General features: G+C 34.9%; 1 long non-coding RNA gene across 2 annotated transcripts; it reads right to left on the bottom strand.

Moving 5' to 3' along the window:
- Window positions 1-1,984: 1,984 nt before the first annotated feature.
- LOC133861948 (uncharacterized) lies at window positions 1,985-11,094 on the bottom strand. Of its 2 annotated transcripts, none has more exons than XR_009899096.1 (3): window positions 10,919-11,094; window positions 4,049-4,114; window positions 1,985-2,223 (listed from the first exon to the last, which is right to left on the bottom strand). It is a non-coding gene; the product is annotated as an uncharacterized LOC133861948 (long non-coding RNA). The 2 variants fall into 2 exon arrangements; XR_009899097.1 differs by lacking the exon at window positions 10,919-11,094 and adding an exon at window positions 4,192-4,350.
- Between the last annotated feature and the right edge of the window lie 8,463 nt (window positions 11,095-19,557).

Here is a 19,557-nt window from a genome sequence, read left to right as displayed (position 1 = left end):
ATTACTGATTTATTTCGTTGATTTGGCCTTTGATCACGTTGGGAGTTTCTTTTAGCATTCACCATTAGGAGTGGGCACGAGCCGCATCGGGCCGAATTTTAATGTTTTTCGAAACCCGGCTTCCGCAACCCACACAGTGAAAGATTTGTTTGAATTCAGGTATCATAGGTTAAGGCGGGGTGGGTATTCTTGATTTTTTTCTTTCTTTCTTTTATATGCCCAAAACAATCTAGGCTTATTTCTAATCATTTTTTTTTTCAACAAAATTGTTTTGTTGGGCCCAAAACAGTCGGTTTTGCTAGCATTCAGCTAAATCCGCACTGCTCATTCTCAACAAATTTCTACACAAAATCAGCACTGCCCGTTCAGCAAAATCAGAAGTTCAACACATTAAGCTTAAAAGTTACATAAAAGACAAACAATTAAACAATAAAAGATAAACTACCAAGCAACGTCCACCAAAAGACTAAGCCAGCAATCCTAGCACAGCTGAACACTCTAAATCAACAACAAAAAACATGCAACCCAATATAGCAGCACCTTCAACTAATCATCCTCAAGCAAAATGCTGATGTTCTTCAAAGTTATTTCTACAAAGGAAAATGAAAAGAAAAATTGATTTTCAATCATAATTCAAACTGATAAATAGAGTAGGCTAATATTTAAATAAATTAACTTGTGAATAGTAAAAAGCTTACTTGATTCGAAGCTATAACTTTCACTATCATCAACTATCTCTAAATCATAACCATTGTCACCGCTTATGGGTTTTGGCCATAATCAATTTTGTGAATATATTAAGGCTTCAACTGTTCTTGGAGCCAACGAACTTCGAGAAGGGTCCAAAACACGCCCTCTGATGGTAAAAGCCGACTCTAAAGCAACCGTTGGAATGGGAATTGATAAAATATCTCGTGCTATTTGGGCAAGTATTAGGAATTTGGTTGAGTTTACCTTTCACCAATTTAAAATATCAAAATTAGCATTCAATTTTTCTACATCCTCTGTCAAATACAGATATATTTTCGATTTGCTTTCTACATCACTTTTAGAAGCTCAATATTTATTGAACTTATTCATGAAGGGAAGTGAATGGTCACTACTCTCTCTTTCATCTATTGTGATTGACGAACATTGAGACGAATCACTACCATGATGAACCCAAGATGAACTCCCGCCAATGTTGTCATAGTGATCATATAATTTGTCAATGTGGTGCCTCAATTTTGTAATCATTTGAGTTGCTTGCTCAACACTGAGAACTTTTTTGAACCAATAATCTAATGCATCCAATTTGGTACGTGAATCAAGCACAACTACAACAAACAACATTAAGTTGACTCTATGAAGATCTCCTCAATACTTGTACTTCACTTTCATTTTCTCCGCCATGGCACTCAAGACATAATAACCACTCTCACTAAAAGCTTGTAAATGTGCTTGAATGCTGCAAATCTCTTGGAAGTACATATTAGATGTTACATGCAAAGAACCCGAAAGTCGCATGATCGCATCATAAAAAAGTTTCGAAAACTTGAGGAAAACTCTAACATTTTCCCAATTGTCCAAAGTAGGAGGTCTCAAACCCCTTCTCCATTGCCCTTTCTCAAACAACGTAGAAATAAAGTGTTCATCTTCCTCTTCCATAAGTTGTAAAGCACTTTAACATTTTTAGCATCTTCTAACATCTTATATGCGGAGTTCTATCTAGTTAAAACATCAAGACACAAGAAATCATTAAACTGAATTTGTTCTCTCTCCATATGTGACGACCCATTTTTTTTTTTAAACATATATAAATGGATCTTCACAGTGGCACGACTACTTGTCGCTCAGCCAACATGATGTACACGTTTCATAACATGTACCTGATATTCAGAGTTACATCTAACACAGCGGAATATAATAATCAATGTGTAGCGGAACACATATCAATAGCGGAAATATATCTAATACATAACTGTTATCAACAACAAAAGCCATTTACATGTCTAACTGATTAAAGCTTATAAAACATTTTACTATAATTACATATCAAAATACAGACTCATCAAATACGTAAACCACGTAGGACACGAGCCATAAATAAAATACCCAAAATACGGACTACTCATGAGTCTGTGATTTATGACTGTCGCGATGTGCTCCAATCAAAGCATCCCATACGCTAGGTGAACGAGTCAATATCTATATCCACATAACCTGCAACCAAAACATCAATGTCTGCACGGTTGCGGGGGTTGCCGCATCCGTACAGGTGGAATTATGAGCCCACCGCCTTAGCATAAATAATTACACTAAGACCTCAGAGGTATACTATTCACTAAGTTTTCGCAAAGAATCAACTTTTCATTTTTTTAGTCTCGCGTACACTATAACAGCTACCAATTTATAAACTTTTGTTTGAAAATCCCCATAATTGATACAGCAAACACCGACTAATAGAAAACATTTAAAATATACTATGCAGCTAAGATTATACGTAGAAGTTCCATTGTGGGAGATAACTACATACATTTTCACCTACTATAATACTTTTACAATTGATGGCTAAATGCTTTTAAATCCATTATGCAGATTATCATGAAAACAACTATAAGAGACCTGTAAAAGCATACCCTATATATCAAATCATGAAAACATCACACTCATAAAAACAATGTTATGCATACCCAATTGCCAACCTGATCCATAACCTATGCCAATGGGGACTCAGGCCCAAGGGTCTTCGACTACCTATGCCAATGGGGACTCAGGCACAAGGGTCTTCAACAGCCTATGCCAATGGGGACTCAGGCCCAAGGATCTTCCACAACCTACGCCAATGGGGACTCAGGCCCAAGGGTCTTCAACAACCCAATGCTCTATGCTCAAAACTTTACATACTTTCAAGCCCCATGCTCATGCTTAAATACTATACACTTAATTTCATGATCGTGTCTTTAACACATGCTTTCTTTATAAAACATAAACAGTCCTACATATCATTTCCTAGACAATTTGCATAACTTAAATCTCCAACTTATACTCACTCTAAAATCACATATCATATTCATACTTCAAAACATCATCATAATTTCAATATACTCAAAAGTACTTAAATCATCAAAAACATATCATAATCAACATACAGTTGGTTCAGGTTTATAAAACAATATATATTTTGCAATTCATCATATATGAAAATAATACTTCTCAGTGAATAGAATACTCACCTTGGCTGCGCAGATTTAAGCACTAGGTTTCCTAGACACCACCTTACAATGTATCACTGTGAAATAACACATTGCACTATTTAGCACTTTAAATAATTAACACCCTAATTAGCACTTGAATCGCACAAGGCTAAACCGTTGGAAAACCCATAATATTTTTAAGGATTCCAAACATCTACCCATAAGTCCTAAACACTAACTAAAACTCAAACAATACTAACCCAAAGTGTTTACTAAGGGTTAAATATTAAAATAACTATTTAACTATTTACTCATAATATTAATTACTAACCCATAATTAATTTCACTAACCCATAAATTATTTTCATTAACACTTATAATAATATTAGCCCTAAAATTATATTCCCTAATTTCTAAATTATTTCTCACTAACATTTTCTCACTAATATTAACCCTCAAATTATATTCATTAAACTTTTACATTAAACATTGCCGTATTTAAAATAACATTAACCCATAAGAAAATCTTAGGGTTAACCTCACAAATACTATTTAAACTAAATACCCATAATTATTTGTTTTTACTAACATTAGGACCTAACTCATAAATACTTATTTTTACAAAACCCATAACTAATTTGGGATTAATCATCACAATAACTACAATTAATCCACAAATTAATAATCTAGGTTTTAAACACTAAAAACTCTAAATTAATTTAACTCATCAAATTAGGGCTTCAAATTAAACCCAAAATTATAAAACACTACCTCAAACACAATATTATTAACCCAATAGCATTTACTAAGGGTTAATCATATAAAAACACACTACAATTAAATACCCGAAAGTTAGGCTTTAGAGAACTTACCAAAATTTCACCAAACCAAAACCCATGGTTTGGGTAATCTCAAGCAAGTTCCAAGTAACCCATTACCTAAAGAAAACACTAGATTAAACTCACATTTTAAGATTTTAACCCAAAATCTCAAGAATACGAATTTAGTGCTTTACCTTAAAACGATCGGTAAAAACATAGATCGGGCTTCATAGATCACGTTATTGAAGACGAATTTGAGTTTTGACGGTTGGATTTGTCTAGTTCATGGTTTTTGTATATAAAACTAAAGAGAAAATGAGAAATGGTGAAGGGGATCTGGACGAGTGGCGTGAAAAAGCTCCCTACCACTTTAAAATGATGCAGTGCATGACTTTTTGGAAATGTCGTCCGTGTCCTATTTTTTTTTTTTTTCAAATGCGTGCGTTGAAATCAAAGGCCATCAGGCCTTTTAAGAGAATGGCCTTATTTTTTATTTATTTAATTCTTCTTTTATTTCACTTTTTGTTTTGACTTTTCTACATTTGTTTTTCCTCTTTTTTTTTTTTTTTACACACGTGTTTGTGCATTCATTTACTCTTCTTCTTCCCTTTTCAAATATTCTGACTCTTCATCTTTTTCTTTTACTATATTATGTTCTATTTCTTTCTCATTTTGCCCTTTTATTATTATTTTAATAGTCATTTGGCCATTGCTTCACCAAATGGCCGCATGGGTGAAGGGCTTGCGTCCTTCAATTTTTTTGAATGTGGGGCGCAGACGTGCACCCCATGTTCCATATATATATATATATATATATATATATATATATATATATATATATATATATATATATATATATACACTTTTATTTCATTTCATTTCTTTTCATTAATTTAATTCATCTTATTTTCTTTTTGCTATATCTGATTCCTCTTTTGTTATTATCATTTAATTTTTTATTTATTTAGTTAAGTCTTATTTATTTTTACTCACCAATTATTTCTTTTGTCTTACTTTCTATTTTTAAGGACACTAAATTAACTTTAATTAATTATTTACTCAAATTTCCTATTTTAATTACTACGAAATGTCACAGACATTACATCCCTCCCTCCTTATAAAAATTTCGTCCTCGAAATTTGGACATTAATCGTTTTACGAGCATATGAGCATGCATTCTATATTAGGAACACCCATGCAAGTATGCGTTTTACATTGGATGTTTACGCCAAAGTGGTATGATACAACAATTATACCCAGATTTATTCGCTAAAATGGGGGATCACTTCCACATTTAACGATCGAACACTCATTTGGGTTCGTCAACATCGTAATTTCACCACGGAATTCTCACTAACGGGATGAGTTTAGTGCTTTCTTACAAATCATCACTCGCTTTGCACCTCTTCATAGGTCAATTTCTATTGAATATAAAAAAGCGCATCACAAGTAAATGATCGCAAACACGCTCGCAACGGAGAAATACGGGAAATGTCATGAATGCTCGCTAAAACTAGGAGACATGATGACCGATTACATGACGAACTCACGTTTAACACTAGGGACAACTCAATATATCAAAAATTGAGCACATCCATATTGCCCCAAAGCGTTACATGTTTCGCATTAGTGACACCCTGCGATACACAGGATCACCAATTCAAACACAAATTTGTGGCGATGTTTATACGCATAGCTCTTGTCATTACTACACTTTGAACATCCTCTTGATCGAGTGCACTCTTCCCTAGAATCATGCACCACTTCAAAGCTCATTGATTGTCTTACGCTAATTTCATGCCAAATGAAATGGCGTTCCACGCTTGCGTCTATACGATGTTATGTGCGATACAACGTTAGTAGTTGTAAACCTACAATAACTAGTAGCCACAACCAATGGCGGGTATCATAACCAACTTCATGGATTCCCACACGCATAACTTATGCGTATCTTCGAGTGTCTAAATAGATCTCTCGGATTTGTAGTCCGCTTGTGGAGGGTACGTTGAGCTAGTACTCCTAATACAATTTGAGTCAATCTCGCCATCACAAAATTTCGCACACGATGCATTAGCCGTGATAGTAGCTTGAGTTGCACGTCAAGACATCTTGCCGTCAAGATCTCCTAGCACAACAAGCCATCATTGTTGTCTTACGTTTCTGTCTCTCAGCACAAAAGTGCATCAAGACTTGGGTGTTAAGTGTGAATTCCGCACATTTCACCATAGAGACATTGCCCACAAATTGGTAGAGCATAGATAATAGCTACCATCTGCGAATCATGAGAAGGATGACGCTACTCCTGATCTACAGTTAATAAGTAGCATAGGCTATATCCTTGTTATTACACAAGGGTGCATCCCCTCCTATTCTGATGTATCTGTGCAAGCCACATACCCAACAATTTTTCCTGGGTAGTTTAAGCACAGGTGCAACTGTGTGTTCTTGTTCTATCGTGTTGACTACGTGTCCATTCTCGTTCATTACATAAACCAAGAATGACACTTTATCAACCAAAGCTCACATCTCATGAGCTTGGAGAAGAATCTCTTTTACTAAGCACTTCAACACTGATATCAAGTGTCTTCCCTGCCCAACATGACTAGTCGAATAAACTAACGTGTCAACAGTACACTTAGCTACTCAGATGTATAGGTACACATGGAACACTTGATTGATCAAGTCCATAAATACTAATGATGTATTTGTCAATCCAAATGGCATCACCAAAAACTCATAGTGGTCATACCATATATAGATTGCTAACTTTGGCACATTTTCTTTCGCACCAATAGTCAATGGTATCTCGAAAGAAAGTCAATTCCCAAGAATACTGAAGCTCCTTGAGTTGACTGAACAAGTTGTCAGTTCTCAATAAGAAATTCTCATCTTCGATCGCCACTAGGTTTAGCACACGATAACCTATGCATCCCCGAATAGACTCGCAACTAAAGTAGAAACATTTGCATTATCCGAATATCCCCAACTTGGAATCGACATGAGCTTGGCTTAGACATAAGCCAAACACACAAGTGTATACTCTCGAACATTCATCATTGTCTAACGTTGGAGAGAGATAGCGGAATAACTCGCAAACGGGACCCGCAAAGTTCGGACTCTCAACTATGAGGTAAGAATACAACTACCCACTCATGATTGTCTACGTTCACTTCTACTCTTTGATTGTTAATCCATTCCAAATTGACACCCAAGCCCTAACTAGTTAATATCGTAGTTCAACATGGTAAGTTTTATTGTTTAGCATGTTGAACACCAAAATTCTATATGCATGACATTAAAACTCAACATATTACATGTTGAAGCTAAATATGTCAATATTGGAACTCTACAAGCAAAACACTGTTAGCTTCTCTAGCAGAGTCTTTTCTCTAATACCGATGGCACACTTATCCACACGCTCCCTATAAGCGAAGGCGTCATCATTATGAGTGGTCACGCATAAGTTCTAATCTAAGGGTTCAACGCTCAATTTGCATAGCTTACAAGTGCAATTGAGACAAGGGTGGACAACTTAACATATCAAACTAAATGAGTTAGACACCGTAACTCATCATGTCAAACACTAGAGCTAACAATGTCACCACCCATATAATGCTAAGGCAATGACCTCCATGTTTACTGTGGACAAATGCGTCACCAATAGAAATGGTCACGCACATTGATTTTAAAGGTTTGGTGCCCAAGATCTTCCTCAATATACATCTAAGTGTAGCTCCGCACACACTACATTGGGCAACGCTAGAGTTGCTTTGAGTCAAAGCGGCTAACATGGGACATAGCTTTACGAGATGGCCAGGTTTACCACATTGAAAGCATACCCGTGATTCAACACGACACATACACCAAAGTGTGGCTTTCCCACAATTGGTGCACCGCGTGACACCGAAGCGGCTTGCAAAGACATTCTCTTCTCCAAGATACTTAGGGCCACAACTAATAAGTTGCTTCTTCGGTGGTAAGGAAACATGAGCTCCCAATGGTAATGACCGTTTTCTACTCAAATGATTCGTGGTCGAAGGTCCAGCAATGAGGGACGCCTAAAACCACAACTAACGAATAATTTCCTCGACAGAGGGGAGGAGGAGGTAGAGGCACCTAAAATCACTTTCACCTTAATCACTCACTGAGGAATCCTCTTCCTCATTGCGTATCGATATTGCTTGTCTAGACGGCATGACTTGTCTGTACAATGAAATGCCACATAGACAATGCTGCATAAAGAAGATTACATGCATCACAATACCCATGCAATGCACCTAAGAAGCTTATTCTAAACCGTTCCCCGTCTAAGCGATATACTCTACACAATCACATTGAAGTTAATCTACAATGTGAAAGTGAGAGGTAAACTAATTATACGTAAATTAAATAATATGCATCACAAAATTCATGTAATGCATATGGAGTATTATATTTTAATTTCCTATCTTTGTTGAAGCTTTTAAGATTTCCTATGGATCTTTTGTTATTCTTAGACTCTACACAACCCTAGGCTTCCGCTTATTCTCATTTCTAACCAACCCTAGAGCAAACTGATATGATACCATTAGCTGTGACGACCCATTTTTTTTTTTTAAACATATATAAATGGATCTTCACAGTGGCACGACTATTTGTCGCTCAACCAACATGACGTACACGTTCCATAACATGTACCTGATATTCAGAGTTACATCTAACACAGCGGAATATAATAATCAATGTGTAGCAGAACACATATCAATAGCGGAAATATATCTAATACATAACTGTTATCAACAACAAGAGCCATTTACATGTCTAACTGATTAAAGCTTATAAAACATTTTACTATAATTACATATCAAAATACAGGCTCATCAAATACGTAAACCACGTAGGACACGAACCATAAATAAAATACCTAAAATACGGACTACCCATGAGTCTGTGATTTATGACTGTCGCGATGTGCTCCAATCATAGCATCCTATACGCTAGGTGGACGAGTCAATATCTATATCTACATAACCTGCAACCAAAACATCAATGTCTGCACGGTTGTGGGGGTTACCGAATCCGTACAGGTGGAATTATGAGCCCACCGCCTTAACATAAATAATTACACTAAGACCTCAGAGGTATACTATTCACTAAGTTTTCGCAAAGAACCAACTTTTCATTTTTTTAGTCTCGCGTACACTATAACAGCTACCAATTTATAAACTTTTGTTTGAAAATCCCCATAGCTGATATAGCAAACACCGACTAATAGAAAACATTTAAAATATACTATGCAGCTGAGATTATACGTAGAAGTTCCATTGTGGGAGATAACTACATACATTTTCACCTACTATAATACTTTTACAATTGATGGCTAAATGCTTTTAAATCCATTATGCAGATTATCATGAAAACAACTATAAGAGACCTGTAAAAGCATACCCTATATATCAAATCATGAAAACATCACACTCATAAAAACAATGTTATGCATACCCAATTGCCAACCCGATCCATAACCTATGCCAATGGGGACTCTGGCCCAAGAGTCTTCGACGGCCTATGCCAATGGGGACTCAGGCCCAAGGATCTTTAACAGCCTAATACTCTATGCTCAAAACTTTATATACTTTCAAGCCCCATGCTCATGCTTAAATACTATACACTTAATTTCATAATCGTGCCTTTAACACATGCTTTCTTTATAAAACACAAACAGTCCTACATATCATTTCCTAGACAATTTGCATAACTTAAATCTCCAACTTATACTCATTCTAAAATCACATATCATATTCATACTTCAAAACATCATCATATTTCAATATACTCAAAAGTACTTAAATCATCAAAAACATATCATAATCAACATACAGTTGGTTTAGGTTTATAAAACAATATATATTTTGCAATTCATCATATATGAAAGTAATACTTCTCAGTGGGTAGAGTACTCACCTTGGCTGCGCAGATTTAAGCACTAGGTCTCCTAGACACCACCTTGCAATGTATCACTGTGGAATAACACATTGCACTATTTAGCACTTTAAATAATTAACACCCTAATTAGCACTTGAATCGCTTAAGGTTAAACCGTTGGAAAACTCATAATATTTTTAAGGGTTCCAAACGTCTACCCATAAGTCCTAGACACTAACTAAAACTCAAACAATACTAACCCAAAGTATTTACTAAGAGTTAAATATTAAAATAACTATTTAACTATTTACTCATAATATTAATTACTAACCCATAATTAATTTCACTAACCCATAAATTATTTTCATTAACACTTATAATAATATTAGCCCTAAAATTGTATTCCCTAATTTCTAAATTATTTCTCACTAACATTTTCTCAATAATATTAACCCTCAAATTATATTCATTAAACTTTTACATTAAACATTGCCGTATTTAAAATAACATTAACCCATAAGAAAATCTTAGGGTTAACCTCACAAATACTATTTAAACTAAATACCCATAATTATTTGTTTTTACTAACATTATGACATAACTCATAAATTCTTATTTTTACAAAATCCATAACTAATTTGGGATTAATCATCACAATAACTTCAATTAATCCACAAATTAATAATCTAGGTTTTAAATACTAAAAACTCTAAATTAATTTAACTCATCAAATTAGAGTTTCAAAATGAAACCCAAAATTATAAAACACTACCCCAAACACAATATTATTAACCCAATAGCATTTACTAAGGGTTAATCATATAAAAACACTACTACAATTAAATACCCGAAAGTTAGGCTTTAGAGAACTTACCAAAATTTCACCAAACCAAAACCCATGGTTTGGGTAACCTCAAACAAGTTCTAAGTAACCCATTACCTAAAGAAAACACTAGATTAAAGTCACACTTTAAGATTTTAACCCAAAATTTCAAGAATACAAATTTAGTGTTTTACCTTAAAACGATCGGTGAAAATGTAGATCGGGCTTCATAGATCACGTTACCGAAGATGAATTTGAGTTTTGACGGTTGGATTTGTCTAGATCATGGTTTTTCTATACAAAACTAAAGAGAAAATGAGAACTGGTGAAGGGGATCCGGACGAGTGGCGTGAAAAAGCTCCCTACCACTTTAAAATGATGCAGTGCATGACTTTTTGGAAATGTCGTCCGTGTCCTATTTTTTTTTTTTAAATGCCGTGCGCTGAAATCAAAGGCCATCAGGCCTTTTAAGAGAATGGCCTTATTTTTTATTTATTTAATTCTTCTTTTATTTCACTTTTTGTTTTGACTTTTCTACATTTGTTTTTCCTCTTCTTCTTTTTTACACACGTGTATGTGCATTCATTTACTCTTCTTCTTCCTTTTTCAAATATTCTGACTCTTCATCTTTTTCTTTTACTATATTATGTTCTATTTCTTTCTCATTCTGCCCTTTTATTATTATTTTAATGGCCATTTGGCCATTGCTTTACAAAATGGCCTCATGGGTGAAGGCTTGCGTCCTTCAATTTTTTTGAATGTGGGGCGCATACGTGCGCCCCATGTTCCATATATATATATATATATATATATATATATATATATATATATATACACTTTTATTTTATTTCATTTCTTTTCATTAATTTAATTCTTCTTATTTTCTTTTTGCTATATCTGATTCCTCTTTTGTTATTGTCATTTAATTTTTTATTTATTTAGTTAAGTCTTATTTATTTTTACTCACCGATTATTTCTTTTGTCTTACTTTCTATTTTTAAGGACACTAAATTAACTTTAATTAATTATTTACTCAAATTTCCTATTTTAATTACTACGAAATGTCACAGACATTACACCATACAACCCTTAAACTTCTCAAATCTTGAAAGTGAAGACTTCACATATTTCACCACATTTCAAACCTTCACAATAGAGTTAATAATCTCTTTCAAACCATCAGTCACAATAAGATTTAGTATGTGTGCACAACACCTCACATGTATAAACTCATTCTCCAATATGATGCCCAACTTATCTCTTGTTCTCGGCTTCAAGTACTTAATAGCAGTATCATTTGTACTAGCATTGTCAACCGTGATAGCAAAAATGCTACTAATACTCTGCTCAAGCGTACAAGACTCCACCCTCTTCCCAATAGTCTCTCCTTTATGATTAGGAATTAAAGACAAATTTATAATTCTTTTGTGTAAGTTCCAATTATTATTAATAAAATGGTAGGTGATACCTATATAATTAAGGTTTTGCACTGAAGTTCATGTATTAGTGGTAAGACAAACCTGAGCACTGGTTGTCAAGAATATTTCCATCAAATTTTCCTTCTTATATATAATAATCTTCATACATTCCTTCATCACAGTGTAAGGAGAAGGAATTTGAAATCTAGACTCAACAGTCTTCATGAAATCGTGAAACCCTTCACCCTCCAATTATCATCTTATCCAATGCTACCCTTATTTTATTAACATTGTATTTCGCAATGACAAGATTACTGACAGATCCTTCTTCTGCTTGTCCTTCCTTCTTAGCATCAAAACTCAACTTTGATTGTGACTTATCTAATTTGCTAAACTTACCAAGATATTTCTTTCAACTATTCTTCAAATATGATAGTATGGATGAAGTACCTAGCCTTCTGGAGTGACAACTAAACAAGTAGGGCACACTCATTAAACAAGTACCTAGCACGTTGAATGAAGTTGAGCATGAAAATGAATCTTTGATTGTTAAACTGTTTGATTCACATGTTTTAATTGATTCCTTGAAATCTGAGAATTGTGTGCTTGTTGAGAAAGCTAAATCACTTGAAAATGAACTTGGAATGTCTAAAAGTCAATTGGAAAAGTTTTCTAGTGATAAACTTGCACGTTTATTAAATTCTCAAAAATCTTATGGTGATAAGTGTGGGTTGTGCTATAATTATAACGCTTCTATTTCAAAAACCATACATGACGCTAAAGGTAAGATTAAGTTTGTTCCTTCTTCCTCTTGTGAGAAAACTGCTCTTAGTGGTATTGATAAAGGAAAGGGAGTGATTCTGATGGGTCTAAATTTGAGGGTGCACATCCTCCTAGGAGACAAATTTTTCAAAGGTTTGTGAAAAATAAATAGACTTCTAATTTATGGTGTGTGTGAACAATATGTAACAAAATATCATAAGTACAAAATTTAAATGAGACAGATATTTTGTTAATGAAGTGAAAACTCAATTAAGAAAAAAACTACTCTGGGGCAGCCAAACCCAAGAATTTTATTATTCAAAAGACAAAGCTAGTAACAAGACAGTAACACTCATATACCCTTATGCAACGATCGTATCTTGCACTCTGACACGTAACCCAACGTGAACGCCTCCCAACCAAGTATCCTACTTGAAAGGGTCTTCAAGGGATTCCTTTAGCTCAGGCCTCCTCCCTAAGCTAGACTTCACACGAACAAAGTAACCGCACACCGACAACAGTTAGAGAGTTAGTGGATCTTCATAATATTTCCCTAAACACCCTCTCTAAGTTATAGAGAATTCAATACCGAATTCTGTAAATAATACATGCCTAGAGGCCTCTATTTATAGGCTTAGAAAACCTAAATCGCCACTGATTCGGATTTCTCTAGGCGGCGTCCGGACGGAAGGATAGAGCGTCCGAATGGTGAACTGTGCATCAGCCTTTCCATAACGCACTTCACGCTTTCCTTATTAAGGTCTCATTTGGAAGGTGGTGCCCTAGAGTCCGGACGGTTGCAAATTGTCTACATGTAATTTTCTTATCAAGGACTGCGTTTGGACGGTGTTGCCTTATCGTCCAGACAGATGCAAGCTGTCTTCCCAATCCGTGTTCGCAAAGGAAAACTAGAATCTTCTTGAACTCTGAAGAGTGTCCGGACGTGTTGCCCTGACGTCCGGACGGATGCAACACTGAGGTTGTCAGAATCTTCTAGACACTGGAGGGCGCTTGGATGCATGATTGGGCCGTTCGGACAGAAACAAGGGATTTGACTTTTTTTGAGTTGTCAACTGCACAGAATCTTCCTCGAACTTTTGAAATTGCCTTCTTGATGCTTGTAACACTGAACTTGTCAAAATAAGGCTCTTTCCATCTTTAGATAAATAAACTCTAATAAACTGGAGATTCTGAATAATACGGTAACCCTGATTTCGACAGCAACATTACAAGATAGTGATTTTGTCAACAGAATGCAGCCAATCAAACTATCAATTTGTCCTTATTTGCCACCATTGTGGCAGAATTGGTCACAAAAGACCACATTGTTTCTTGTTAAAGACTATGGAGCTCATGGCAAAGAACGCCTACTCTAGAAATGATCAAGAAGGGTTTATTAACATGATGAGGATAGCATTGTCTAGATTAGACAAGTTGGAAGGTCATACAAGCATGCTCCTAGAGGTAGAATGACCAAGACTTAAAAAAAAGGGGGGGACATCACTCACCCATTGAGGGAGAGTGGTAAGAGACCTACCTAGATTAGGTGGTCATATAGCTTGCCTAGGTTTGTGTTTCATGCATGCTCATGCATCCTAGGACAAGCACCTTATTATTTTTGTTTGCATATCTTTTCTTTTCTTTTTTTTATCTTTTTTTTTTTTAAAATGAAAAAAATGGAGAGGTCTCTATTGTCCAAATGCACTTTTGAAATTGCTTCAATTATCATTTGTACTCATGGGCTTGAATCACTTCCTAAGTTCATGGTGTGTGGCTTATCCATGAGAATTGTTGCTTTGATGGATTTTGTGGTTAACTAAGTGTGCACAAGTAGAATGAACTGCTTGAACAATGACTTACCTATTTGAGCACTTTTTTGAGGTTCATGAGCTTGAGTTTGACCACTTGTGTGAGCTCTTGGTGGGCAACCATGTGTGATAATTATGCAGTCCTTTGAATCAAATTGACCAACTGCTAATTGAACATAGGACTTCAATCGTGTACACTACATGTGCATGATAGTTAAAAACTGGTATTCATAAGCAAGGGCAAAAGGTGAACACTACACCATTAGAAATTGAAACCAATGTTATATAGAAAAAGTCAATGTTTAATCATTGCAGAAAAAAGCAAACTACTAAATGGACAATGATGCAATTACTACTAAGTTTAAGGGAGAGTGTGTGTATTAGTGTTTCTAGGCTCTAAACATAAGGTTTGGCTATTGATTTGAGAGACCTATCTAATTCACATGAGAGGTTTCATATCAAAGCGTGAACCCCCTCACAATTTTTAGGTCTTAAGCTTGCTTGTGGAATTCATCACACATAACAGGCAGTTCATGGTTTAAATGGTACATGTTTTACGTGTATTTTGTGTGTTTTTAAATCCATCTAAATTGATGAACTAGTGCATAGGGGTATACATGCAAATGGATATTAATCGTTCATATCTGTTATCCACAATTATTCGCTATCTGTACCTACATATGCAGATGCAGTTAGCAAAAATTACTATTCACATATGCGAGTATAATAGCCGCATCCGCACACTCTTTATATATATATATATTATTTAATAATTTCACCAATATGATGTTGTTTTGGTGTTTAATACCAAAATGATGTCGTTTTGGATTAGGTATAGGTTATGTTACATTAGTTTGATTAGTTTTGTTGCTTTCTCAAGTAACACTTTGGCAAAAAAGCAAAAGTAATGTGAAATAAATATATTTTCAAAAGATTAGGGCTTAAATAAAAATTAAAACAAGCCCAAAACACTAAAAATTGGCCTAAATTATTTTCAAATTCGCTTAAAATAGGCTCTAATAAAGACCCAAAGAATGCCCAAAAGATTAAAATAGGCCCAAATGCCCATTATCTAATATGCGGATAGTGAAAAATAACCACATTTAATACCCGCAATAACAGCGTGAATGCGGTTAGTAATAACATTATGCGGATGCGAATGCAGACATCTAAAAGTGATATCCACATTTTGCAAATGCAGCTGCATCCATATGTACACTCCTACTTGTGCATTCTAATGAAGTCAAAAGTTGTTTTCTTTTTTTTTTTTCTTTTTTTTTTTTCTTTTTTTTTTAAGGTGTCATTTGGTTATGGGGAGAAAAAATTTGTGTTAATTTTATTTTTGGTTAAAAAAAAAAAAAAAAATTGGTGTCAGGACAGGTGTTGGGTCGCATCCTGACGGGTACCACTAGTTGTACCCTTTATACCAATTATTGTCAGGACGAATCAAATAACTTGTCTTGACGAGAACTAAAGAGAATCACCCTTTTGATTTTAAACGATCAAAATAACTGGGGGTTTCATATGTTGAACTCACTCTCTCTCTCCTACCCAAATCGTCCATTCTCCACCAAAAAGATTAGATTTTCTTGCAATTTTAATTCTTTTCGAGTTTCTTTTCTTCTTCTTTTTTTTTTTTTTTCTTTTTTTTTCTTATTGAATTTCTCATATAATTTCATATTCATTTTGTCTTTCTCTTACGTTTTTTTGACACCATTCATGTTTTTATAAATTTAGGTTTTACATATGGGGATTATTGTTGGGTCATTTAATTTCACAAATTTTATTGTGTTTTGGTTTGAGTTTGTACACTTAGGTATACCCATTGGGTTTTTAGATTCACATTGAGTATTCATTATTCCATTTCATAGGTACACCTATAATGCCCCACCTTTCAAAACAAGGTGTAAGTAAAAATATCTAATTTCACACGTGACATCACTACTAAAACAATGCAATAGAAATATAGTAATAAATTTTTGCTTCTAAAAGACTTCTAAAAGCTTTGAGTACACGTCAGCAAAGGGTAAAGTCTGATAAAGGCTATGTGCCCAGGAAATAAGGAGGAATTATAAGAAATGAAAATATCCCCTATACCGAGGCTATGTGCAGCCTCATGTTATGCTATGACAAGTATTAGGCCCAATATTTGTCATGTAGTTGGATTAGTAAATAGGTTTCAATACAATCTAGATAAAGAACATTGGTGGGCAATGAAGTGAGTACTGAGATATTTGCAAGACTCCAAGGGTATGAAATTGTGTTTTAGGCTAAGGGATCTTGACATGATTGGTTATAGTTATGCAGATTTTGCAAGTAATGTAGATGGTAAAAAATATACAAGTGGATATATATTCATATTTGGTGGAACAGTTGTTTCTTGGCTGAGTAAAAAACAAATTTGTGTTGCAAAGTTTACTATGGAAGTTGAGTACATTGCATGCAACATAATGGCAAGTATGTAGTTTGGATTATATGCTTTGTTGATAGTTTGAAATTAGGTATACCTAGCAGACAGGTTAATGTGTTTTGTAATAATAAGTTTGTTAGCTCGTTATAAAAACTGGAGCACAAATCTCAAAAGGCAAACACATTGATATATATATATATATATATAGTGGAGATGGGTGAAATTAAAGTTGACTTCCCTTGACCTAGCTAGTGTTCGATCCTATGATAAAGGGATTGTCTTTGGATAAATTCAGAGAGCATGTAGATGCAATGGGATTGAGGAACATATAGGTGAGATAGCTAAATGGTTGAAGGGCATGATTCAGAATTATCCAAGGATGCCTGAATGAACGAGATTATGCGATCATACTTGGGAGACATAATTGGTAAATTATTGGTAGGAGGCATTAACGAGATTCGAATATTACAGCTCATATGGATATAAAGTCAACATATATGCACCATAATGAAACTAGGCAATATATATGTATGCTTGTGTAGTGTAAAATCACTGACAAGGTGCATCAAGGAAAACCTCATGAACAAGGGCCTTAGAGTAAGTACTTGATCGAATATTCAGCACACGTCAACTAATGGGTTTTGTGTTTGGTTGAAGTCACCCCTACTTTGATGTCGGTGGGAGAGCATATAGGGGTGTTTCGCGAACTTGGTCTCCTATAGAGTAGGGATGGATCTCGCCTTCGTTTCTAACAGGATGTGTGGCGCAGAGAAGTGACTCTTGAGCCCCTATTACTATAACTTTATTCTATAGCTCGGGATAAAGAGGCCTTTGTTTTGAATTACAAGGACTCTTCCAGCACTTATGTCCATTAATTGGAACCCGACTTTTCTTAGGGTGGTCCAGGATTGGGAGCTTGAGTCCCTGTTGCATTCCTCAATTTATTATACTCTTCGAAAACACACCCAAGAGAGACAGATAAAATGTTGTGCTCCCCAGCTTGTAACCACTGATTTAAAGTGAAGAGCTATTACTATATTTTATAGTATGGAGAGTCTTCCCTTTTTCCTTGGAAGAGCATTTGGAAGGTGAAGGCTCCAGCTCATATTGCTTTCTTCACTTGAACGATGGCTTTGGGTAAAATTCTTACGATTGATAACCTTCAAAGGTGGAGTCTTACCCTTGTCAATTGGTGTTGTCTTTGCAAGAAGAGCGAATAGATTGTACCACCTTCTCATTCGTTGTGAGTTTACTAGCGAGATATGCATGGCACGTGGTTCTTATCTTATTTGGAGTCTCATGGATCATGCCTATCAACATTCTAGAGCAACTTCATTGTTGGAAGACGCAAGGGAGGAGTCAATCCAAAGAAGCCATATGGAAAGTTGTCCCTACTTTACTAATGTGGAGCATTTGGAGAGAAAGAAACCGTCTTCTTTTCGAAGACCGTGAGTCTAATGTGTTACAACTAAAATCCTCTTTCTTGAGTTTTCTTTTAGATTGAGCATTCTCTTTTGTTCCTAATTTCTCTTCCTTTTCTCTTGTAGATTTTGTCAACTTTTTAAATTTTCGATCCCATGAGGGTGGTTGCTTCTCTTGTATACTTTTCGTATATGCGAACTTTTTTTCTTCATCAACAAAATATTATTTCTTAAAAAAAAAATAAAGTGACAAAAGCGTGTGCACGTAGGGCCATGTCACGATCAGACGACACTATGTGAAAATTACAAACTAGAGTTGGCATGGGACAAAATTTTGGTAACAAGGGAAATTATGTCCAACTAAAAATCCTACCGACTACTATTATAGTGTGCTCAAATGAGAGATGGAGGTTTTTATTGAGTTTATCACACCATATTAGCGTGCGCCTCCACATATTCAATTGTCTCCTATGGCCTATGGGTGATAGGTTTTTTAAAGGAGATGTCCTGTTTTATAAGGGATAATGACAACCCTTCCAATGATGCATCAAAGGAGTTGCATCTCTTGGAAAAGGGCACCACTACATCTACAAAAGGAGGCAGCGGCCCTCAACAGATTCTCACGTGTGATCAATACGCTCATTATCACCCGTCTTTGTTTCAAATTTCTTCAATATATATATATATATATATATATATATATATATATATATATATATAATTTGCAGAGTGGATATAATTTGCACCAATCAAAGATTAGAAATATCGTTATAGTAGTTTAAGGTAATTTTATAATTATCAAAGTCATTTATGATGAATAGTTGGCTTCAAATAAAACTATAATATAAGTACTGCATATAGTTGAAGTGTGTGCTGTAATGCAACTTCCAATCCAAAAAAAAAAATCAGTTATTCTCTTCTAGTAGTTTGCATAAAAAAAATTGAATAATTGAATAATACACTTACCAAGAAATACAATTGAATAATGCACTTTATCAAAATCTTATCACACGC

Source organism: Alnus glutinosa, chromosome 2 (genome assembly GCF_958979055.1).
Source record: "Alnus glutinosa chromosome 2, dhAlnGlut1.1, whole genome shotgun sequence".
Taxonomy (NCBI): Eukaryota; Viridiplantae; Streptophyta; class Magnoliopsida; order Fagales; family Betulaceae; genus Alnus; species Alnus glutinosa.
This window is presented reverse-complemented; position numbering and strand designations above follow the sequence as displayed.